At 36.4% G+C, this 27,056-nt stretch overlaps 1 protein-coding gene across 3 annotated transcripts in view; it reads right to left on the reverse strand.

Moving 5' to 3' along the window:
* The window catches only part of Sipa1l1 (signal induced proliferation associated 1 like 1), a 335,149-nt gene that overhangs the window by 187,314 nt on the left and 120,779 nt on the right, over nt 1–27,056 (reverse strand). For all 3 annotated transcript variants that reach the window (XM_042692744.1, XM_042692740.1, XM_042692742.1), the window contains one exon: nt 6,040–6,097. The gene's annotated coding sequence lies outside the window, so the exon portion shown is untranslated. The remainder of the gene's footprint in view (nt 1–6,039; nt 6,098–27,056) is intronic.

The following is a 27,056-nucleotide window of genomic DNA, read 5'->3' on the forward strand; positions in this document are numbered from 1 at the left end:
TGGAAGGGATGTGGCCAAAAGGATACCCTACTGCATTGATGGTGGGAGTGTAAACTTGGTTCAACCATTCTGGACAGCAGTATGGAGTTTCTTCAAAAGACCACACATAGAGCTCCCCTATGACCCAGCAAACCCACTTTTGGGCATTTATACAAATGACCACAAACAAGGCCATACTAAGATATGGAACCAACCCAGATGCCCCTCAGTGCGCAAGAAAATGGAATGGATCAAGAAAATGGAATTCTATGCCTCCATCAAAAAAAAATGGCACCGCTCCATTTGTTAGGAAATGGAAAGACTTGGAAAAAATTATATTAAGTAAAGCAAGCCAGGCCCAAAGAAACATAGGTCCCATGGTTTCCCTTATTTGCAATAACTAGTATATGTCTAGGACAAGCAGAAAAGGTCAAAGGCCATGTACATATGAGCATATAAGATGATGCTAAGTGAAATGAACCCCAAGATAGGGAGGGACACAAGAAGTTTTATCTTTGTTGTTTTTAAAAATGTACTTACAATGTACTGTGATTTTTCTGTTTCTTTTGTATGTTCTTTTCCCATAGTATAACCCCTGCTTTCACTGTATTTGATTCTGGTGCCCTCCATCTTTTTTTTTTCCTTCTGCTTATGTGGTGCTGAGGAATCGAACCCAGGGCCTCATACATGCAAGGCAAGCACTCTACCACTGAGTCACCTTCCCAGTCCTGCCCTGAATCTTATATATACATTTTTCTGATTTGGGGAGGGAAAGGGAAATAACAAAAATGTTGAAATAAAGATACAGATTGACCCATTGTAACAATGAGATGTACAAGACACTATGTTGAAAATGAACTTTACAACTTGGCCGAAGGGGAGGGGGGAATTGGGGAGGGAAGAGATGAGGAAAAACAAAGGAGGGAATAGCAATGCTCGAAGGAGATGTACTCATTACCTTACTCATGCAACTGTAACCCCTCTGTACAGTATCTTTACAATAAAATATAAAACTTTTTTTAAAGAATTAAAAAAACTCACATGCAATATTAAAAATGTTTAATCAACAAAATGAACTAAAAGTAGGATTGTAACATAAATACCTTGTTTCTTTATTTGACCTGATGTCCAAAATGTCAGCCCATCTTGAATATGATATGTTGCTCTCAAAACTAAAGATTTGGTACTATTTTCATAGAGGTGTCATAGATTGGCTTATTTCCATTTGGTACCTCAAGTTGTCTTACCATGGATTTTTTTTTTGAGGGGGGGGGCAGTTGTTTTTGAAATAGCATCTCTATGTGTAGTCCTGGCTGGCTGTGAAGACATACCTCGCCCAGGCTAGCAATGATATCAAGATCCTCCAGCTTCAGCCTCCCAAGTATTGGAATTAAGGGTATGTCCCAAGCATAGTTTATTTATCTATTCATGAAACTGGGACATACTATGCAGCCTAGGCCACTTTCAATGTCCTCCTGTCTCAACCTCCCTAGTTCTAAGATTTCAGTCCTATATCATCATACTTAAGCCATGGTAGGGGGGAAGCTAAAGACAATTACATTTAAATAAAAAACTTTCGAAGAACCTATTCTTTTTTTTTTATTGTGAAAATACTGTACAGAGGGGTTACAATTACATGGGCAAGATAATGAGTACATTTCTTATCAAGCATTGTAGCCTCCTCCTTTGTTTCCCCTTCCTATCCCTTCCCATCCTCCCCCTGACCCCCAACCAATCCTCCCCGCTCCCCCTCTCTCCACCAAAGTTGTAAAGTTCGTTTTCGACATAACAACTTGTACATCTCATTGTTGCAATGGGTCCACCTGTATTTAAACAATTTGTTTTTCCCCTTCCCCTACACAAATTATACCGACATCAAATGCAGTGAAAAAAGTGGTTATACTGTGGGGGAGGGACATACAAAGCAACAAAGAAATAATCTTATAAATGTGTTAGAAACAATCGCGTGAAAGAAAAAAAACATTTGAATACATATCTTAGGGTTCATTTCCCTAACATCACCTTATCTGACCTTTTCTGCTTGACTCAGACATATACTAGATATTGCAAATAAGGGAAACCATGGGACCTATGTTTCTTTGGGCCTGGCTTACTTCACTTAATATAATGTTTTCCAAGTCTTTCCATTTCCTAACAAATGGGGCAATGTCATTCTTTCTGATGGAGGCATAGAATTCCATTGTGTATATATACCACATTTTCTTGATCCATTCATCTACTGAGGGGCATCTGGGTTGGTTCCATATCTTAGATATAGTAAATAGTGCTGCAATAAACATAGTCATAGTCGTGCTGGTAGCTTTAGTGTGGTCTTGTTTGTAAACATTTGGGTAAATGGCCAAAAGTGGGATTGCTGGATCATATGGGAGCTCTATGTGTGGTCTTTTGAGGAACCTCCATACTACTTTCCAAAGTGGTTGAACAAGTTTACACTCCCACCAACAATGAAGGTTCCCTTCTGTCCACATCCCCTCCAGCATCTGTTGTTATTAGAGTTCTTGATTTTAGCCATTCTAACTGGAGTGAGGTGGTATCTCAATGTTGTTTTGATTTACATTTCTTTTATGGCTAGGGAGGTTGAGCATTTCTTCATGTGTCTATTGGCCATCCTTCTTTCCTCTTCAGAGAAGTTTCTCTTTAAGTCTTTAGCCCACTTATTTATTGGGCACTTGTTTCTTTGAGGATTTGTTATTGGGGGATTTAATTTTTTAAGTTCCAAGTATATTTTAGATATGAGACCCTTGTCCAAGGACCCTTGTCCTTGGCTAGTGAAGATCATCTCCCAATCCATAGGCTTTCTATTGATCTTGCTAGCTATGTCCTTTGCCATGCAGAACTTCTGCAACTTCATGCAATCCCATTTGTCCAACTTTTCTTTGATCTGTTGTGTTTCCGGGTCTCTATTAAGAAAATTTTGGCCTGTGCCAAGGAGACCTAGGGTTTCTCCTATTCCGTCCTGTAATGTTTTCAGAGTGTCAGCTTTGACTCCGAGGTCTTTGATCCATTTGGAGGGTGATATATAAGGATCTAGCTTTAGTTTTCTACAAGTAGTTAACCAATTTTGCCTGTCTTTCTTCCATTCTATTTTTTTTAGCTCCCTTATCGAAGATTAGATGGCTATAGGTCTGTAGGTTCATTTCTGGGTTTTCAATTCTATTCCATTGGTCCTGAGGTCTGTTCTTGTGCCAGTACCAAGCTGTTTTGATTACTATGGCTTTATAGTAGAGTTTGAAATTTGGTATTGATATTCCTCCAGCAGTGTTCTTTCTGTTGAGGAGCGTTTTTGCTATTCGGGGTCTTTTATTGTTCCATATGAATTTTTGGATTGCCTCTTCTATTTCCTTAAAGAATGAGGTTGGAATTTTGATGGGTATCACATTGAATTTGTAGATAGCTCAAAGAACCTATTCTTTTAACAATAACACAATGCATGTGGCAAAATGGAAACCTGAAGCTTGATTTCAACAAAAGCTGTTAGTGTTTTCCTTCCTGTAACATGGATATAACATGTATGAACCCAGAAGAAAAAAAAAACTTCTAGGTTTGCCTCTTCTGAAATGTTAAACATTTAAATAAAAATGTCACCAAAAAATAACTGAAAATCCCTCTGATTGTGCTAAATCTTTCTCAGACACTATTGGTAATTGAGTCCCCAAGATAAAAGGATTAATGGTTTCTGCATGGAATTGACTACTCAGTTTCCTAGAGGCAATAGACCAAATAAGAACAAAGGGTAATATGAATCCCCCAACAGTAAAAAAGTGAGTTTTCTGAAAGGGGAAATTAAATGATTTAAGATAGATTTCTGACAAGAATAATACCATGTGATCTGTTAGACCCACAGAAGAAATTAGGGCACAGTAAAGATTTTGAGGGCAGCTTCCAAAGACTTGGGAGGTGTTTCAAGGCATAATTTCCAAAACCACTGTCCCAGTACAAGTAACCCATCAACAAATGGGCAAATTTAGAAACCCCAGGAATATACTGTGTATTGCCTGTTAGTAAAATGCATATATTTATGAAAGTTTGCAGGAAACATGCAAATGAAAGTATACATGTGAATAAAACATTACCTAACACATTCTGAGAAGGTCACTGGTAGCACTGTTGGTGTGAAAGTATCCTGCCCCAGAATGCAGCAGCAGATTCAGATAGTGAACTAAGTGGCAGACTAAGTGGCAGAAGAACATACTTTAACCAGCAAATAAGATAAAAAGCTGCCAGCATGTTAAGTTCTTCACACACTTAAACCCTAAAAGTATTTTTTCTTCACACACTTAAACCCTAAAAGTATTTTATTACCAATCACGAGAATGTTCAGTAACAACCTTGACAGGTATCTAATCAATTTTTTACCTCTATCAGTGATCCTAAAATGTCCTAAACTCTTGTGATTTTAAACAAATGCACTTCCCAGAGAGAGAGAGAGAGAGAGAGAGAGAGAGAGAGAGAGTCAAAATCATCATAAACATGGGAACAATGAGAACCAAAGCCAGAGAAGTGGTTCACCGGAGTAGATAGGAGCTACCAACAGGGAGAATGATCCTAGACTTTCAACTTTTGGTAGACTTGGCAAGCTTTCAATTTATATAATGTATTGGGGCCTACATGAATATTTTTATGCTTATCATGAAACAACTTTGAATCTGAAATATTTATATCAATTTCTGAAGAACAAAAACAAGGAATTAGAAATTGAGTACAGAATCATCTACAAAAACATACAAAGAACAGGTTGATACTACTCTCAATATACACTTTTTTCAGAGATGGTTTCACAACTGATGTTTCAAAAGCCTTTTTCAGCATTCATAGCCTGAGTAAATTAAGGGCAAAAAAGACCAAGAATAACACCTGAAAGTAACACATTATCCCCCTGCTTCTGAATGCTAAATCACTACCTGCTCCCTGTTACAAATGAAGAGGATGCCAGTCAACACCAACACAATGTGCCAGCTTAATTTAATGGTATTATTTTGCCTTGCTTTGCAATTACTCCCACATTCCCCAGAGAGAAACTAATGGATTACTAAAAATAAAGTGGAGATTAAGTGACTCACTTGGAATGTTTTGGCTCTCAACTTAAACTGGCTTAAACAAAAAGGAAATGTATGGGCTCAATATTGATGCCCAGAGGACAAGTATCAGACCTAGTTTCCCTGGATTCTAGACTCTGTCCCCTACTCTGTGTGGCTTCCTGCTCAGGCTGGAAGCCAGGAAGCTGTAGCTACAATAGCTCTCATACTACCACACAATACTCAGAATGAAGAAGCAAGCAACAGCTTCCAATATGAGAACACTTAGCCAGATGCTCCAGGCAAATCTGCCTTGGAATCTCACTGGCTGCAACAAGATTACAAGACCATCCCTGAGATCACCCCTGGACCATGTAACATCTAACACTGACTGATGTAGCCAGAGCTGTAGAATCAGTGGTGGACAATGCAGAATGGATTGCTCCCACCACCCCTCAATAGGGACAACCTGGAGTGACAGTCAGTTGTTAAGCACATAACATGGAGAATAAACTCTATGCATGATACTGATCTAACCCTACCCTAATGTCTACTCTATTGGCAATAATGTGTTTCACAAGATAAAATAAATCACCATTGTGAAATATTTATATATAAAATTAAAGTCTCAAAATCTAGATTATAAAAAAAATTTGAGAAAATAACTTTTTTTAAAACAACATTTTGGTTTCTGTCTGTCCAATTACAAAATTTGAACACACTGGCTGTGAGTGTAACTCAGTGATGCAGTTCTTGCCTGGCATGGTCAAGGCCATAAGAAAAGGAAAAGGATGGGGACAGAAGTGGGGAAAAGGAATCAAAGTGAAAGGGGGAAGGAAGGGGAAAGAGAAAGGGGGAACAGAGAAGGGGGAAGGAGGAAGGGAAAAGGAAAGTGAAAAAGAGGAAGGGAGAAAGAAGAAGGTGAAGAGTGAAAAAAATAAGGGGGAAAGGGAAAAGGAGCAAAGGGAAAGGGGAAAGGGAATTTAAACAGAATCAACACTTTGTGAGTATGTTAAATACTTACCCTGTTTTTCAGTCATGGCAATGAAAACATAGCAACATCTGCATTAATGATGTACAATCTGGAAAAAAATGGAAATAAAGAACATGAGAAAGGTAACTAAGATAGAGTGGTTGCCTATTTTTGTTCTGAAAGGAGCATAAAGCTTTCCTGGAGGAAGCAATTGCAGATCAAGTAGACATGAGAGAAGATGCCTACGTACAGTTAAGAGCATCAAAACTATTCTGTAAATTATTTAAAATATTTTTTAAAAAGAAAAGAACCCAAATGCCCACTGGTAAATAAATTGATAAATTAGATAAAATATAGGTAAAATGACTCAGCAATAAAAATTAATTAGAAATAAAAGATCACATGCAACAATTAAAAAAAAAACTCATTTCAATCCCCAGTTATACACACATACACACACACACTAACTCACTCACTCACTCATTCTGCCCGAGACTATTTGTAAAAGCAATACAAGATGTGGGGGTTGTGAATTATTCAATGGACTTCATATAGCCTTAAATTTTTTTAGTGTAGTCTAATTTCTATAAAAAAAAAAAAAAAACCCTATTCACTCAAATGTAACTTAAAGCTGGATAAATCAACTTAAATTCCTAGATTTCTAATCAAGGATCTAAAGAAATAGTTCTGAAAAGAAAAAGAAATGTGAATCTCTGATTCAAGTACTTGATTGCACTTCATCTTACTTCATAAAAATCTCTGTTAATTCGAGCCAGGCACTGGTTGCTCAATGCCTGTAATCCTAGCTACTCAGAACGCTGAGATATGATGATCAGGGTTCAAAGACAGCCCGGGCAGTAAAGTCCATGAGACTCTTATCTCCAATAAACCTCCAAGAAACCGGAAGTGGGGCTGTGGCTCAAGTGGTAGAGCACTAGCCTTGAGTTTAAGAGCGCAGGGACAGCTCCAGGCCCAGAGTTCAAGCTCCATGACCTGGGGCAGGGTCGGGGGGGGGGGGGGATACCTCTGCAAATTCAGCATGCCATGGAGTAAACAATCATATCCATGGAACTGAAGACATAGGAATCACTTTTAATATTTACAAGTAGAAGTAGAAGATAAGAACTTTGTCCTTGGCCAGACAAGGAAAAGACACCAACAAAACAAAAGCCAGGCTACAAAGCACTAGGCCCTCCAGTCCTAGGCAACATATTGAAATCTGATCTCTTAAAACTTAAAAAAAAAAAAAAAAAACCACTCCCAATTACAGGAGATTTAAGTCCATAAAAATTTATCTAAACTTCAAAAGTAGTGCTTCCTGGTAACATCATGACAAGGCTGGGGATAATAGCATGTCTATCTTCAGATACTGTCTAATTTTAAGTTTCCTCATTGTGTATGACATCCAGTCATGCTGCAACATTATCTATGTTGCATTTTTCTTAATGTTTAAAGAACCAAACAACTATAGGTAGAAGTCTCAGAACAGAAAAAAATATTTGGAATATATATGTCTAAAGAACTCCAGAATGTATAAAGAATGCCCACAAAAACAAAACAAATACAGGTCACTCATAAGGGTATCAAAGACATCAATAAGGATACATATGGACAAATGGATAGCCTCCCTATCAAACTACAAATTAAAACTACAGTGACATAAAATTACATTGGCCAACATGACAAAAATTTTAAAAACTAACATCATGTCTTAGGATGAGCCACTCTTCTCTCATACACTGCTGGTGAGAATATAAACTAGAAAATGTACAGTATGTAATAATGCAGACTACAAACAAACCCCAGGAAGGAACCCTGGGTAAACAAACCTCCTAAGAAGGTTCATGCATGAGTTTCTGGGACACTTAATATTCAAAGAAGCACTAATAGTAATAGCCAAAGCCCAGTAACAATCTATATTCATAATGAAATACTAGACAACAGGAATCAGTCACCTTTTTCTGTAAAGGGCTAGACAGTGGATAATTAGACCATACTGTCTTTGTCCCATCATATCTAATTGATTCTGCTGCTGAAGTACAAACAAGCTTTAAACAATATGAGTTTGGTTATTACAATATTTTTTTTTCCCCTAAAGCTAGGCATTACTGACTAATGTCAGTAAGCCTAATTACTAATAGAAGGTGAGGTATGGAGGATCCAGATCAAAGCCAGCTGGGGCAGAAAAGTCCGCAAGACTTTTTATCTGCCAAGAGCCAGGTTCAAGATACAGCTCAAATATAGTGAAGCAAACTGAATGAGAACATGAAACCCTGAGTTCAAGTCCCAGAACTAGCAACAACAAAAATTTTACAAAACAGTCAGCCAGTCTAGCAGTTGTGGTTTCACCTGCTACACAATACTGGTGAACCTTAATTTAACTAACAATGTTGAGAGAAGCAACGCAAACATACAAGATAAAATATTACAAAATTCTATTCTATGAAGTACAGAAATAGATAAAATTATGGTGGTGGTAGTAGTAGTAGTTATCTTTGGGGGGTGAAGGAAGTAAAAAGCTGTGAAAAGGAAAAGGCTTGTCAAGCTATTAAATTCCCTGATTTCAGTGAAAGTTTCTTGCAACTTGGGAAAATTCACTGATATATGCATTTAAGACTTACTTAAGGGACTGGGAAGGTGGCTCAGTGGTAGAGTGCTTGCCTTGCATGCATGAGGCCCTGGGTTCGATTCCTCAGCACCACATAAACAGAAAAAAAGCCGGAAATGGCGCTGTGGCTCAAGTGGTAGAGCGCTAGCCTTGAGCTGAAGAGCTGAGGGACAGCATCCAGGCCCAGAGTTCAGGCCCCATGACTGGACCCCCCCCCCCAAAAAAAAAGACTTACTTGGTATCATTTCAATCCACTCAGTGGATTCTTTCACATAGCTCACTGTCCCTAGACATCAAACTCAATTGCCATGTGTTTTCATAACAGGCTCCTGAAGTTCCACCTCTATTTTCAAAGGAAGATCTGCATGGCAACCTAACTTCTCTTCCAGGATGCAGAAGTACTTTGGAGAACATCAGTGATTAGACAGAACCCACATGAATGGCAGAAGGTGAATGTAGTACAGAGGAAGAGAAGAAAGTAACATATGGGTGGATGAGGACCCCTGTAGGATAAAGTCCTACATTTTAACATAATCTGCTCAATAATCTATACAGAATAGAAAGTAACTTAAGCTGCTTAAAAGCACTATTTGGAAGGTCACCAATCTTGCCTTTTGAACAAAAATCATGACAATTTTAAAGCTTACTAAGGTTCTTAAAAGATTGTTGAAGGGATTTATTTCCAGTCCAACAATTTCTTCCAAGCTAACAGCTTAAATGGTCAGGAAGTTCCCATTTTACAAATAAAGACCCAAATTTGATATGAGTGATAGCACAGTCAACTTTCTAAGCCTGCATGCTTTCAACAATTTCTATATCTTGATTTCATCTTATGCCTAAATGTGGTAAACTGAATTTTATTATGTTTAAATTTTAATTAAGACATTGTAAGGGTCACAGAAAGTCAATAGGGTGGAAAGCAAATTTATTAGGAAAGGCAGAGATTATTCAAAAGCCAGGACAAGATCACAGGCATCACATTGTAAGGATTTACATCCTATTACAATGAGCTTTTATCATGAGTGAAATGAAAAGAGGAATAAAGAAAGAAATACGTGAAAGGAATAGAAATGTGTTCACTATACTCCATAACTGACCTGCAAGAAATTAGACTACACAAAGAAGCTAGAAACATAAAAAACTCCATCTTAGTGGATCTCACAGTATAGAGAAGCTGTCAGGCTTTTGTAACAATAATTTAATGTCATAAGAGTTACAAAGCATGTACAAGTGCTATGGGAGCTGGGAATTAACAGGAAATAATTATTAAAATGCAAGAGGGATGAAATGCAAATAGGAAGAGGAAAGGAAGTCTTCCCACAAGTGAAGGAAATGTGCTTCAGGTTACTACAGATGAGCAAGGTAAAAAGGAGAAAGAAGCATCATTCCAGGCGGAGAGGGTGCTTTAAGCTTGGAGGCAAGACTGAGGCAGTCATTTCTTAGGACCAACAAGATATTTGAAGCAGACAGAATTTGGTGCAAGAAAACAAATATGATCGTGGGATTTGTTGATCACAGGTTTGCACTTTATCTTATAAGAACTATGGAACTCTTGGATATGGGGGAATGAGAACTTAATAAGAAATTAAAAGAAGGGCGATAACATGTCTCCAAATGTTTTTGTATAATTCTGATATTTAGAATCATGATAATGTCTTACTGGAAAAAAAAAAATACTGAGCATGTTGGTACATGAATATAGTCCCAGCACTTGGAAGCCTGAGACTGGGGATCGCATGAGCCCAAGAGTTCAAAAAATAAAGTTAAAATATGTAAATGATTAAGATCAATGAGTATGTGTAAAGAACATTAGGAACATATAACTACACTAAAGAGAATGCAAGAGAATTAATCACTTTGGAAACCAATGTCTTAACTAGACAACTAAGGCTAGGGATACAGGAAGAAAAAAGACAGAATTAAAATGAAATCAGACTTGACCCAGAATTATCACCATGATCTCTTAATACTCATTTTGACAGATGGCTAGACAGATATAGATGTAAACATGTGTGCATATACACAATTTCCTAACTCTCTCTTCTGAGAGACAAGGATATGGATGGACACATTAACCACCCAGATACTGTTTTCTGAACATTATCCTCCAATAAAAAAGAACCAGGTCTGCTTAGAGAAATGTCCAGCCTCAAAACTGGGGCAGAGAATATACCAGACGGGTCTAAAAATGTCTTAAGGTACCACAAAATTAGAAAATATATTCAAAAAGGATGGGAATGCATTAAAAAAGGCTCTGAAACAACTTAATTAATGAAAGTATAAATTGCATTAGATGAAAATTTGAAAGTTCATATTGATACCATTTTTTTAAAGTAACTGTGCCAGCAGGATATTCATACCTGTAATCCTAGCTGCTAAGAAGGCAGAGATCAGGAGAATCACAATCCAGGCCAGTTGGGAATATGGCGCAAATGATAGGAAGGGTGCCTGCCTTGTAAACATGGGACCCTGAGTGCAAACCTCAACACTACATATATTTGTGCATGCACATATACACATACACCACATAAGCAATCACAAATATGTGTACTTACAGATATCTGAATGCATAAATAAATGCAAGAGTAGACAAACTTCTTTCTTGAAGAAATTCAATTAATAAATGCAGAAAAAATGGTGAAAATCCATCCTTTCTTATACTCTGTGGGATATAATCCATTAATATTTTTTACTATAATCAATTACTACCATCATTTATTTGGTGGCAACCTGCCCAGATCTGGCCAACAGAAACCCAGATCTGGCCAACAGAAACCCAGATCTGGGTAGGTTGTCATTTGATCAATATCAAATAATCCTATCCTTTGAAGATCAAATCATTTGAAGATTAAAACTAGATGTTTCCATCTAATTTTGTTTTTTGTTTTTTTTTTTTACCATAGAAGCAGCCATTTCTCTAAGACTATCTTCCTTTTACTAGAGAATGGTATTTTCAATTCAAAACTTAGGTGCTACATCTGTTCATTGCTATTAAACTCTTAATGGATGGAGAAAGGGAATAAATATGCTTTTTATGCTACACATACATGCATTTTCATGTATAACTACAGAATTTTTTTAAACATCTTGACAGGCTGATTATATGAGAAATGGAAAAGTCCATGATGGAACACAGTTTTCAAAAAAAAAGTGAGATGGTTTGCCTTACCAACTATAATCACAGCACAGCAAGAATTGTAAATGTGTATAGAAAGACTGAGTTACTTGATAATGGTACTTGCGCATATGCTTATCTATGGGGAACAAAAATTAAACGAGTTCTCATTTTACTTTCTATGTAAAAAAATTCTAATTTAACTGAATATTTACATGTAAATTCAAAATTGTAACACTTTTAGTATACAATAAAAGAGTATTTTATAGCCTCACAAAAGGTTAACAATTTAAAACAGGAAAGTCATAAAGAGAAATAATAAACTCATTGTACATTACAATAAAGAACTTCTGATTAAAGGACACCATAAAGAAAATAAGCGACAAATTATAAAAAATTAACTATCTAGGGGCTAGGAAGGTAGCTCAGTGGTAAAGTGCTTGCCTTGCATGCATGAGGCCCTGGGTTCGATTCCTCAGCACCACATAAGCAAAAAGAAAAAAGCCGGAAGTGGTGCTGTGGCTCAAGTGGTGGAGCTCTAGCTTTGAGCTGAAGAGCTGAGGGATAGCACCCAGGCCCAGAGTCCAGGCCCCACAACCGGACCAAAAAAAAAAAAAAAAAAAAAAAAATTAACTATCTAGGATGTACAACGCTAATAAATGTGTAAGAAGGACAATTCAAGAGAAACAAAGAAAATTCTTAAGTTCACAAAATGAGGCTGAGTTCCTTTAGCAATTATAGGCACCTATTTAACTTGACTAAACTTTAAATCAAACAGTGTTGAGGATAAAGATGTAGGGCAAGAAAAATGCTCAGAACTCAAGTGGGAATGTACTTTTTACAATGTACATCATCACTTTGGAAAACAGCCAAGCATGGGCCTATCTGATAATTCCACCCCTAAAATTTATGTTTACCAGAACATAGGTCTCACTGAAAACAGCACAAATTCCAATAGTAAAATCAGAAACCAATACAGATTTTTTTATAAAGTCAATGATTTTAAATGTATCAAGTGGGAAAACCTAATGGGACACAGGACACTTTGAGCACCTTTTTAGAAAGTTATAAAATTTAAAAATAAATTAGGCTATGGAACTTAATGAAGGCTGGATCAACATCTCATCATAGTTGTAAAAGTTTCTCTGCTTTAGTTGTTGTGGTTGTTTCCAAATCATATGCTATTAAGGACTCCAAGAGATGGCCCCTAGCTTTGGATACAGTGTTAAGTCTAGTGTTAGGATTAAATGGGGGCGGGGAGGGGGGAGAGAATGCATGTAGAGCTCATTTATTATTTAGAGAAAGTACCTTAATTCCCAAAACCCAGTTACAATATTTGAGATAGCATCATTTCACACCATGGATTTACAGAAGGGGAAAAGAGGGCTGGGAAGGACATATTTAAGGAAAAGGCAAAACAAAATGTTAGTTCCCTATAGGGACAGGTAAGATTGTTTTTCAGGTAATAAAAAATTGTTTTTTATCAATTTATTCAAATATACTATATATACTAGAACAGCATAACTTTCAACCGAAAAGATTAAACTTGAAATCAATATAACTAGAATTTAAACAAACTGCATGAGTGTAATGCTCAGTCTCCACTGTGTCTTTCAGACACTTGACTGTCATCTGCTTGTTAAGATAGGATCTGTCTGTGGTTGGGGTGAAGAGTGAGTACGCAGAGCATAAGTCACCACCCTCAAAGCAAAAAGCTCTTCATACCATATTAAGTGAACAGATTCTAATACTGTAAAATATATATATATATAAAATACATAAGCCATATATTTTAATTTGGTATCAAAGATACTATTTCTCTTGGGTTTAAATGTTATTTAATGTTATATAATGCTGTTTATTTAGAATTTAAATATTATGGACTATATTTTGTGAGTGACAGTATGTACAAGTCTTTATAACAGATGGTAAGTTACATAGAGACATCAAGTGACAGTTCTAGCTGATTCAGCTCTAATTCATTTTCTTTGCTTTCTAACAGCACTATTTCAAAAAGAGCAATTCCATAGCCCCACAGAAGAGATTTTCATTTTAAGCAGAAGTGACATCTTTATGTAAGAAGCAATTGCACAGGTTAACAGAAGAAATGAACTGCCATAGAATACACTAGAGATATGTTTTTGCAAGCCATTAGTTCTCATTCTCAAGGGTGTGTGTGTGTGTGTGCACGTGTGTGTGTGTGTGTGTGTGTGCGTGTCTGTGTGTGTGTACTATCAGTCTTACAGTCACTGAATTTATTAAGCCATAATTTTGTTACACAAATCTCCATTCTTTTCTTCAGAGTACACTGAATAAATCAGAAGGCAATGTTTGCTTTCCTCTCCACAGTAACAACTGTGCATTTGGATTGAATTCTAAATAATCAGGTTCTTTATGGAATTTCTGAAATGCAGCCAATATACAGATCTTTTCACTAAAAATAAGCATGAAGGAAATGGGCTGAAATCATAACTGTTCTATTTAACTAACTCAAAATGTGGGAGGAGAGCCTGCTCAGGAAAAGCTGGATCAACACACACAGATCTCACTATCTTTGCATATGCTCTAAGGTCACCAACACAGCACTTTTTTTAAGAACCTGAAGCACGAATATTCAATTAGCTGATTCACAGCATCAGCATCTTCAGCCAATCACAGTGTCTTTCTATCCTGGTTAGGCTGTACTAGGTATGATTATGAGTATGCTTAGTATGAGTGAGAATCTAAATTAGATCCCCTGCATAGTAAACAAAACTCGACTAATCTAGATGTTGGTATGAAGTTAATTTTTTTATTGGGGGTGGGGCTCACATCTACAATCTGTGACCAGAAAGTAAGAGAGATTATTCTCAATAATGGGAATGAGCTTCATCCAATCAGCTTGAAAGGCCTTAAGACCTACATAAAGATTATCAAAGAAGAAGCACTGCCTCAAGACTATATTAACTGTTTATGTTTACAGTCTGCTCTACAGACTTCTGACTTGCCAGCAAAGGACTGAGCCAACTCCTTCCTTAAAGTCAGTCTCAATCACTCTTTACACTCATTATTTTATAAACATATGTAACATGCATGTGCATAAACTCATGTGCAGACAAACAATTCATATTGGTTGTGTCTCTCTAGAAAATGTTCACTAATAAAAATCTTTACCAATACAAAAAAAAAAAAAAAAGGAAAACGAACACTTTCTCCCACACATAACAAAGGAATTCCAATATTTAATGTGGGTGGGGTTTTCTCACACCATCAGTTTTTCAGTTTTTGGTAGACACCCACAGGACATTCATCCTACATTGTTGACATAGTGTTCCATGAAACCTCACAGGGGCATGTTCTCACAAGACTGCCCCCTTCAGATGTCAGCTGAGAGGCAGGTTCTCTATACCTCTGAAAAGTAAGTCATACAAACTAGAGGTTCTTATGATCCTCTACTCAGACTAAACAATTGCTTGTAATGGCTCACAGAACTCAAGATACCAATTAAGTCAATTGCTAATGTTTACAGATTTGTTACATACAACTGAAGAAGAGTCAAATGGAATAAATGCACAGCGCCAGATATGGGTAGATAGGATGTCTTCTTGATAAACCATATAAACTAGGGGTTTATATGACCCTTTGCTTAGATTTGATAATTGCTTAGAATGGCTCACAGAACTCAAAAAATCAAAATGTAGAAGGGATAACCCAGATCAAGATATATTGTACACATAAGGTGCTTTGTTCAATAGCAAAGAAAAATTAAAATACATATCCTACAAAATTAAGAAAAGTAAGAAAAAGATGGGTGAGAATGTTGAAAGGAATAACATTGAACAAGGCACATTGTACTCATAAACTGCTTTGTTGAATGTCAACATATAACTACCTTAAAATAATAAAAATATATAATAAAAATATTCAAAAAAAGAGAATTCAAATCAATTATTCAGTTGCTTAGGTTTATTGTTCTGTTACATACAACTGAGGAAGAGCCAAATGTAAGAGTTGCACAGGGCCAGGAATGGGTAGGATGTCTTCTTGGAGGAAATCACCTGGATGTGTTCACCATCCCAGAAGCCCATCTTTTTAGGATTTTATGAAGCAAGAAGGCTTCCTCTTAGAAACTTCATGTAGTGATTTAATCTGTCATAGCTGAGTAACTATATGTGAATAACAATTCAGCTTCCAGAAAGTTCCAAATTTTCCTCCCTCTTTCTATGGAACATGAGAAAATTTATCTGGATTTTAATCAGCACACTGGAAAATACCATCAGATAGTGAAAACACAGAAGTGTATCATGTACTTTTGGTTTAAAATAATTTTTAATTACATAAGCTAAAATACATTTGCCTATTAGGCTTCTTCAACAAAATTATTATAAAAATGGTAGAATATGGATGAATCCGTAAGAAAATATAAATTCAGTATTAAACGTATGTGGAAATAGCTTTTTTCTTGGGTAGAACTATGGTTTGAACTCAGGATCTATGTTTACCAGTCAGGCAATCTACCACTTGAGCCAAGCTGCTATCCCTAAAACACCTTCATTAACAATTTAAATTAAAAAAAAAAAAAAAAAGCTGGGTGTTGGTGACTCAAGCCTTTAATCCTAACTATAGGAGACTGAAATCTGCAGATCAGGGGTTCAAAAGCCAGCTGTGTAAGAAGTCCATAAGACTCTTTATCTCCAATTAACTACCCCCATAAAAACTAGAAATAGAGCTGTGGCTCAAGTGGTAAAATGTTAGCCTTGATCAGAAGCTCAGGGAGAGCAACGCAGGCCTTGTGTCTCAAGCCCCTGGACTGGCACACACAATTAATTGAAAAAAGTGAAGTATCCATCATCATAGAGCTATTAAGTTAGCTATTCATTTCAAGTATTTTATACATTTGATGCTACTAAGCCTGAATTGTTGATTCAGGCCTGTAAACTGGGATAACACTTGTAAAACACCTGTAAATACTTTCCAGACTGCTCAAAAAGTATTCAGTGATTCTCCTAGAAATGGATCCTACTCAAATAGTACAACAGAAGAAAAATGATATATGAGCATACACTCTGATACAGTTATTTAAACAAAATAGTCTGGAAATAAATCAATGATCCAGTAACAAAAATATTATAGTATCAATAATATAATCAATCATTTTTTAGGGAGACAATTAAAATGATATACAAAGCTGAAAAAAATAAATGATAGCATATCAAAGTAAAAGAAAAAAAATGTCTACCATGACTACCAATTAGGAACAAAATGGAAGCTTGTATGTGTGTCATTCTAAGGATGGAAATACTCAAAAAGCAGAATATTAGAGTTCACAGATTTATTAAACCTCTACTTAGTATTTTTCTAATAATAAAGAGTAAATAACATAGGCATAAAATCTAAGCATCATAGTATTATAAAATGGGGGCATAAACCATAAACAAACAACAAAAGAAAAAATAACAACAGCCATAATGCCAGAAAACAGAAGATAGGGAGAGCCCCAGAAATTTTAACACATGAACTAAAGAGTGGTCATCAGCTTACAAATTGAGGGAAGTACTGGTAGCCTAAGAAAATTATGGTTTCAGCAGAAAGGTAGCTGCTCCCCTAAGATGTGTCCATACATCTTAGACAAACAACTAATTAATAAACTACTTAATAAGTAAGTAATAAATAACTGAGATGACAAAGTATCTTCCAGTAATGCTGGTAATTCTGGAAAAGAAAGCATGGGATAATCTAGAAATAGAAAAAAAAAAAAATGTGGTTCTCTGCCAGGTGCTAGTGGCTCACACCTGTAATCCTAGCTACTTAGAAGGCTGAGATCTGAAGATGGCAGTTCAAAGCCAGCCTGGCAGAAAAGTTTTTGAGACTCTTATTTCTAACTACTAAAAAGTTTGAAGTGAAGTGTGCTCAAGTGGTACAGCACTAATATTGAGCCAAAAACTAAGGGACAGCTCCCAGTCTCTGATTGAGGAAAGGCTTTTCCAGATTATAATTATAATTTGTAGTCATAATAGATATATTTTTTACTTTGTACTTTGATATACTATCATTTATTTTTTTTCCAGATTTGCAAACGTTTTCATTGTCTCCCTGAAAAAATAAATGACTGGTTATATTATATATATATATATATATATATATATATATATATATATATATATATAATGTATTAGTTTTGTTACTGGATCACTGATTTATTTCCAGACTATTTTGTTTAAATAACTGTATCAGAGTGTATGTTCATTCCAGAGTATAAAAGGAGTGAAGAGAAAAAACTGAAAAGCAAAAAGAGAAAGAACTTTATAAAAAAGGCTTTTAGAGGCTACATATAGCAAAGACTTAGTTATATTGGAACATAGACTTGTCTTTTAAAAACAAAAGTTATCTTCCCTAAAACAAACATTCAAGTTTGTCTAAAAAAGTGAAATTTCATTGAAAATGTTCATATCTTCTTAAAGTAATTTAAAAATTATTATTTAAATTACAATATTTAAGATTTAAATTTAAATATTTAAAATTATTCAAAATATCTCCAACCATATTTTAGCACAAAGGAACCCAGAGTTCAAATAAAAGTTCCTATACTGATTTCTAGAAAAGCTAGTGGTCCCAAGTTAAATCCCAAATAAAACAACTGCATTAGAGCAGCAAATGTTTGGCATGGATCTAAAATCCATTTTTCTTCCTTTTATATGGCTAAAACCATATAATTGATGGGATCCCAGCACTTTCATACTTTTGAAGACTACAATTTCATTCTTAATCATACATAAAATAACTGTTTTTTCAGCTGAAGGCATCTTTAAATCAGTAAAATGTGGATTGGCATCCTTCTGTTCTTACAACCTGCTGTTTTCTACTACTACATAACTACGAACAAGAAAAATAAGGGGAAGAAATATCTGGCATATGCGATTTTAAATTACTTTAGCTTTTGTTTCAAAAGTATGAAAGTCTAAACACTTCACCAGGCAGATGACTGATTCTATAACTAAAGAACATCCATGATCCATATTCAATATTTATTTATGCTCAAAAGTATAAACATAAATCCCACATAACACAAATATCTCACATCATTCCATAGATTGATATGTTACAGCAGAGAAAAGGTACCATTTAAGGAAAAAAGAATTTAAATAAAGTTCTATTTAAACACAACATAATTTATAACAAAAATGTTTTTCTTTTGACCAAAAATCAAAAGCAAGAATATTTTTGTTTAAAAAAAATCAAACTTTTAACAGAAATACCAATTAATTAATTATCACTTAGGAAAATCTGAAATATACAATACCATCTTTGCAAACTTCTTGTAAATCTGGTACCTTTTTCAAAATAAAGAATGTATTAGCTAGGTCCTGTAATCCCAGCTACTCCAGAGGGTGATTTTTTGTTGTTGGTTGTTGTTGTTGTAGGACTTGAACTCTGGGCTTGGGCGATGTCCCTCAGCTCTTCAGCTGGTAGCACTCTACCACTTGAGCCACAGTGCCACTTCCGATTTTCTAGTGGTTTACTGGAGATAAGAGTCTCACAGACTTTCCTGTCCAGGCTGGCTTTGAACCAAGATCCTGAAATCTCAGCCTCCTGAGTAGCTAAGATTACAGGCGTGAGCCACCGGCACCTGGCACAGAGGGTGATTTTTAAATATATTCTCTGGTTCAGATTCACTCACTCAAACACTGATCACTGCAGCCTCATCTGTCTTAATTCTCTGGGCTTCTTCAACCACACTGCCTTTCCTCATTTTCATTTTACCAATTGGGAACTTGCTTTTCTCCCATGATTTCATCCATTTGATTTTCTTCTAACCTTTGTGTTATGCATTCTTCGAAAGTTATATCTCTCTATATTTGGATAGTATAATTGCTTGTTTATGCTTATCATTCCCTATGAATTAGTGTACAGACTTTCTGAAAAGAATGTCAATGTTTATGACATTGGAAATGTCCTTGGAAAACTACATTTCTTTACTGACAGAGCCTTTGACTCAACAGATGTTTAAGAAATATCTGAATTAACTGGACACTGGTAGCTACAAAAGCTGAGACTTGTGGAATCACAGTTCAAACCTGGCCTGGGCAGAAATGTCCTTAAAACTTCATCTTTAATTAACCAGCAAAAAGTTGGCCTAGAAGTACAGTTCAAGTGGTAGGGTTGCTAACACAGTGATCAAGTAAACCAAGCCAAGTACAAGGCCCTTAAGTTCAAGCTCAGCTACTGGCACCCAAAACAAACAAACAAACAAACAAAAGATTAGTTTACCAAGATAAATAAACCAAGAATTGTGGTTCATACCTTGAATTCCAATACTTTGGAGAATGAGGCAAAAGGCCAGTCTATAATACGCAGTGAGATCCTATTGAGGAGGAGAAGGGGAGGAGAGGGGAGGAAGAAAAGGGAAGGAGAGAAGGATGGAGAGAAGGAGGGAGGGAGAAAGGGAGGGAAAGATGTATACACAAACCACTAAGAATTTTTTTAGTGACAATTCCTTTGTTTTCAGGCTCAACAGATAAGTTATCTGAAAATATTAAAGAAAAAATACTTGAAACTTAGAGCATCAAGCACTTTGGCAATTACCATAATTACAATTGCCCACTACATCGGCATGCACTACAAAATTTTAAATATTTATCAAATAAGAAAACCCAAAAATTTTACCCAAGTTGCTAACCAAAAAATTTATTATACCCTGCCTATACCATTAGAAATACTTAAGACAATATAATCACCATCTTAAACTGTTTATCAGCATTGTTAACTTGTTAGAGTGGGCCAGTGATTTACTAAACATATATTAGGCACATATCATTTCAGATGGGACAGCTTGCAATAAGTTGCATTATTGCCATATGTAAGCAATAAGTAGCTGGGTGCTAGTGACTCAAATCTATAATCTAGGTACTCAGGAGTCTGAGATCAAAAGATCAAGGTTCAAAGTCACCCATGGCAGGAAAAACTCTTATCTCCAATTAACCACAAAGAGAGAGAGAGAGAGAGAGAGAGAGAGACAGAGACAGAGACAGAGAGAGAGACAGAGAGAGAGAGGCAGGGAGAGAGGGAGAGAGAACGAGAGAATGAGAGACAAAATTGGAGCTGTAACTCAAGTAGTAGAATGACAGCCTGAGTTCAAGCCCCAGTAGTGGCCATAGACAGACAATCAGACAGACAGACAGACAGACTGACTGACTGACTGACTGACTGAGAAAATGTATTAGAATTCAAAACTTTTAGGATTTTACTACAAAGTCTTCTAAGAGTTTTGAGGCAAACAACATTTGCTGTTGTTAATAAAGGCAATGTATTATACTAGGAAAAAATACAGAAACAGTTCCTGCCCTCAAGGAAACTATAGCACTCTGAGAAATAAAATATACAGAATTTTACCAGGTGCAGAATATGGTAAATGCCATTAGTCTTATGAGAGCACAGGATGATAAAATCCTAAGATTAACCAAGTAGTATATTAAACTGTAACTGGATTCATGTCATTGCAAGTGATAGATATTCTCTTTAGACTTGAAGGATTACCAGTAATAATATCAGCACATTATTTTAGTTCTTTGTAAACATATTAAGCACTGACAAATTTTCATATTTTATAAATCTACTATAGTTTATTCCCAACATAACAGCTAAGACTTTTTATCTGGCTCTTTAAAATATTCTCTAACTCATAATAATGCCAAAATAACCAAATAAAAGCATAAATCCATGAAGACAAAAGGTTTTTAAGAACCATTATGGCCAACACTAAAGAATTCTAATTACATATCAACATTCTAGAATGCAGTATGAAGCACAACAGGAAAAGAGTTAGGGTCAACAGATTTTTTGGGGGGGAAGGGAGGTCCGGTCGTGGCACCTGAACTCTGGGCCTGGGTGCTGTCCCTCAACTCTTCAGCTCAAGGCTAGCACTCTACCACTTGAGCCACAGCGCTCTACCACTGAGCCACCTTCCCAGCCCCAGGTCAACAGATTTTTTTCAGTTAAATGTTTATAAAAACTGAAAAGCACATAGGAGTATACAAGTCCTAAGTGAATATATAATAATTTTTACAAATTGAACCTACCCACAAAACCACTACTCAACTAAGTAAATATCTCCAACAGATATTACAGATCCTGAGTAACTTCTAAAGCCAAAGACCATTATAGGTTCTAGCACCATAGACTGATTCTGTTTTCAAACTGGTTATTTTACAGCATAGCAAAAGTAATTTATTTCATGGGAAAAGTAACATTTCACTGGGGTCATAAAGGTATGCATGCTTTCCTACCTGTGTTCTTTCACCCAACATTATAAATGTCATCTGTTACAGAAAGCCAAATATCATAGATGAAAACTATGTTCTAGTTTGTTGCTAGCACAAACCAAACTATTAGAAACCTTTTTTGAAAATATTCTTTGTAGTACACACGTGCACTTCTGTAGAATCTGTATACCTGAGGATGGCACCACTAGGTCAAAGGGTAGACCAACTTATGATCATTCCTATGAGCAAGGTATATGATTTCCAGTTTAGTTGTTCTACATTTAGAATTATTGCTCTATTTCATTTGTTATGCTGGTGATAATGTTATACCATCATGATGATAATTTGCATTTACCTGATAAGAAATAGTTCTGGGAACATGTCTAAAGACTTCTTAGTCAGGAGTGGTATTGCTGAATCATAGGGGAGCTCTATGTTTAGTCTTCTGAGGAATCTCCATGCTGCTTTCCAAAGTGGTTGAACAAGTTTACATTCCCACCAACAGTGTAGTTAGCATTCCTTTTTGGCCACATACCCACCAGCATCTGTTATTATTAATTTTCTTGGTAATAGGCTTCTAACTGAGATAAGGTGAAACTTACCCAAATGACCACAAAAAAGGCCACACTAAAGCTACTAGAACAATCATGTTCACTGCAACATTATTTATCATAGCTAAGATATGGAATCAACCCAGATGCCCCTCAGCAGATGAATGGGTCAAGAAAATGTGGTATATATACATAATAGAATTCTACGTTTCCATCAGAAAGAATGGCATTGCCCCATTTGTAAGGAAATGGAAAGCCTTGGAAAAAAATTATATTAAGCAAAGTAAGCTAGACCCAAAGAAACATAAGCTGCATGTTTTCCTTCATTTGTAATAACTAGAATATGTCTAGGATATTCTTAGAAGAGGATCACAAAAGCTATGTGCATATGATCATGTAAAATGATGCTTATCAAAATGAACTCCAAGAAAAGGAAACAAGAGGTTTTTTTCAGTGCACTGTTTGCAGATTTTTCCCCCTTTGATTTATTCCCTATTGACAACTGTTTTTATTTCTGTACCCTTTGTCTTGTATGTAAGTTCATCTGATTTGGGGAAGAAAAGGGGAATTACAAAAAGGTGGGACAAAGGATGAACCAATGCAACAGTGATACTCACTAGACACTATGTGGGTAACTTGGAGGGGAGGGAAGAGGGGTGGGAGAAAATAAGGGAGGAGGTAACTGTTCAAAAGAAATGTACTCATTACCTTACTTATGTAGCTGTAATCCCTCTGTTTACCACCTTTACAATAAAAATAAATAAAAAGTAAAGACTTCTTAGCTGAATAGGCATCTTCTGTGAACTGTTTTAAGTTTTACATACTTGGCTGGGATATGAATAAGTGTTGATTTGTAATTCTTTTTGTACTTGTTTTTATACTGTGGCTATGAGTCTTAAGACATATACATAGGGCTGGGAAGGTGGCTCAGTGGTAGAGTGCTTGCCTTGCATGCCTGAGGCCCTGGGTTCGATTCCTCAGCACCACATAAGCAAAAAGAAAAAAGCCGGAAGTGGCGCTGTGGCTCAAGTGGTAGAGCGCTAGCCTTGAGCTGAAGAGCTGAGGGAGAGCGTGCAGGCCCAGAGTTCAGACCCCACGACCGGACCCAAAAAAAAAAAAAGACATATACATATACATTGCAATTTTCTCTTCTGATGGGGGCTTAACTTTTGCACTCTCTTTCTTCTCTCTCTCTCTCTCTCTTTCTCTCTCTGTTATGGGGCTTGAACTCAGGGCCTGGGCCTTGTCTCTGAGCTCTTTGGCTCAAGGCTAGTGCTCTACCACTTTGAATCACAGCTCCACTTCTGGTTTTTGAGTGGTTAATTGGTCTTTTGTAGCTTTTTTCCCCCCAGGGCTGAGGACCGAATCCAGGGCCTTGCGTGTGCCGGGCGGGGCGCCCTTCCGCTGGGCTAAACCCCCAGCCCCTTGAGTGGTTAATTGGAGATGAGCCTCATAGGGACTTTTCTGCCCAGGCTGGCTTTGAACCACGATCCTCAGATCTCAGCCTCCTGAGTAGCTAGGATTTCATGCATGAGCCACCCATGCCAGCTTAACCATATATTTTAATATAGTTCAAATTATCAATTTCTTCCATTATACAGTTAATTTCAATGAAATTAAAACATTATCTTCAGGAACCTTTAAGGTCAGGGATATAGACCAGTGGTAGATTGCTTGCCTTCACTGAGCCAGGACCTGAGTTCCATCCTCACCACAAAAAAGAAAAAAGAAAACATTTAAATTAATTCCACTAAAACTAGAATATTTATAATAGAAAGATGATCATTTTAAACAAGTTCATAAAAAGTTTTCTGCAGATTTTTTGGGATATTTTAGTCTATTTTTGTTGTAGTATTATGGAATGAACCCAGACCTTTAGCATGTTAAGAATACACTGTCAAATTTAGTGTAAGTAATCATTCAGTAAAAATAAATAAATTGCAAAACCTTAGGAGGTATTTTACTGTCACAAAATTAGAAATGTAATCTTTTAGAAATGTTTTAGTGGGCCTCATCACACCTTAACAACTACTATCCCCAGCAAACATTTTCAAATTTCCACTGTGTTCAAACAGAAGCTCCTAATGATAAAGCTATTTGGGAAACTAAGTACACGTGATTTTTTTTTAAGTCCACCAAAACAAACTACAGCCCTAATATAACTAAACTTAAAGCAATAATAATTTAGTGTATTTCACAATTTAGGTAGTTTTTCTCTGCTTACTTTCTACTAATACACAAAGATTGCTATCCTAATTCACATCCTGAAATAAGAACCAAAAATAACTGAAAAAAATAAAGTTGTCTGGTTGATAATTTAAGAGATGGCATTTGCATAACAAATTACCATATTATGATATAATTACATACTCTTTAAACAAGAGCTTTCTTGACAGTGTGAGGCATGTAAAGGAGTAAAGCACTTAGATGAATCTGATGGGTAACTGGAAAGTAGAAGTTGTGCTTATATAAATTACAGAGAAATCGTTTCCTTTTTTTGCATGCATAGGTGTGTGTGTGTGTGTGTGTGTGTGTGTGTGTGTGTGTGTGTGTGTTTGTGTATGCTTGTGCACACTAGGGGCTTGAACTCAGGAATCCCACTTGTGCTTGCCTTTGTTTGCCCAAGGCTGGCATTCTACCACTTACGACACATCACTACTTCCTAGCGTTTTGCTGGTTAATTGGAGATAATGGTCTCAAAGACTTTCCTGCCAGGACTGGCATCAAACTGTGATCTTTAGATCCCAGTCGCATGAGTAGCTAGGATCACAGGCATGAGCCACACCAATGCCTGTCTCAAGCCACTAAACAAGTTTTACTTAAAGCAAATGTTTGATAAATTTACAATAAATGTGTCAAAATGACACGAATGGGAAATAACCAACCCCACAACCCATGATTTAAATATTTTATATGCAGTAATGATGTGAGGAATACACCTTTTCTTGTCACCTTTGAGACTAAGGCTAGTAATAACTCATGTGGGCCTTCTCATTTGGAGATTTGGAGAGCTTGCATATATATCCCAATGTTTACAAAAATCTTTTTCTTTCTTTTTTTTTTGGTCAGTCGTGGGGCTTGAACCCTGAGCCTGGACACTGTCCCTTAGCTCTTCAACTCAAGGTGAGCACTCTACCACTTGAGCACAGTTCCACTTCCGGTTTTCTGGTGGTTTATTGGAGATAAGAGTCTCACACAGACTTTCCTGTCTCGGCTGACTTTGAACCCTAATCCTCAGATCTCAGCCTCCTGAGTAGCTAGGATTACAGGCTTGAGCCACCGGCACCTGGCTTACAAAAATCTTTTGAATAAAATAGTCCATACTGTAAAATCAAAAATTAGTATAATACCTTAAAATGAATATTTGACAATCAAACTACACCACTACACAAACTACAAAACCTCTTGGATCCTGTCAACACTTCTCAGGAAAGCTCTACCTGGCAAATTCCACTCACCACACCACAACTTGCCAAGTAAAGAAAAACAGTAAGAGTTGATAAAGTAAGTACAGGAGAAACAACTGAAACTCACAGCTGTTTAACAACATCCATACACTGCTGAAAAATAGTAGAGTCCATACAGCAAAACATATTGTTTATTCAGCCTACCAATGCTATGTGGTTACAATTTATGGCCTTAGACCCTTCATGCCACTCATGGCCCCAGTATGACAAGCATTAAAACAGATGTTGCAAAGTTTAAGTACTTTACTTGGAAAAGAGCTCTCAGGGCACTTACTAAGAGGTATATCACTATTCTTTTTCAAATTGTTCTAACAGACTTATTCATGATTATTTTATTAAAGCAGTAAACCAGAAAGGGAATGGGAAGTGGGATTGCTGCCAGGATTCGCCATACCAGCAGCAGGAAAGTAGCACTGCAAAGACAGGCACGGCCCTGCTACCCCACCGTACTTGATAGCTTCCCTGTAATTCCAACCCCATATAACAATCACAGCTCATAAATGACCTTTGTTAGCAAGGAAAGATTATGTTCTGTGTACTTAAAATCATTTTTCTCAGAAACAGTTACTAGAGAATAGTTAAAAGCTTAAAAAGAAAAACACTTCACCAATGACAGAAGAATAAAACAATACATGAGATGTTTAAAATCATAAGCCATTAACACATGCATATTAAAGCCAGGAAATAGATACTGCTATGCATTTATTATAATTTTTTTAATCTTGGGAATATGAAGAGGTAGGAAGGATGGAGAGCAGCTAGAGCTCCCAAACACTGCTGATAAACAATACAGTCTTAGAAGTTTAATATTGGAGCATTTACTCAAGAAAAATGAAAACTCATCATGCTGGAGATGTACCTCAGTGGTATAGTGGTAGCCCCACGTGCATGAGACCTTAGGTTTGATTCCCAGCATGGCATGAAACAGAAAAAAGAAACTCAAACTCATTCACAAGAACACAAATGCTGCAAGCAGCTCTATTCATAATCACTCACAGCCAGAAATAACCAAAGTATCCTTCAATGCTGAATACATAAACAAACTGGTACATCTACCAAAGGCAATACTGCAGCAATAAAAAGGAATGA

Source organism: Dipodomys spectabilis, unplaced genomic scaffold (genome assembly GCF_019054845.1).
Source record: "Dipodomys spectabilis isolate Male_0828 unplaced genomic scaffold, ASM1905484v1 ptg000157l, whole genome shotgun sequence".
In the NCBI taxonomy this organism is placed as follows: domain Eukaryota; kingdom Metazoa; phylum Chordata; class Mammalia; order Rodentia; family Heteromyidae; genus Dipodomys; species Dipodomys spectabilis.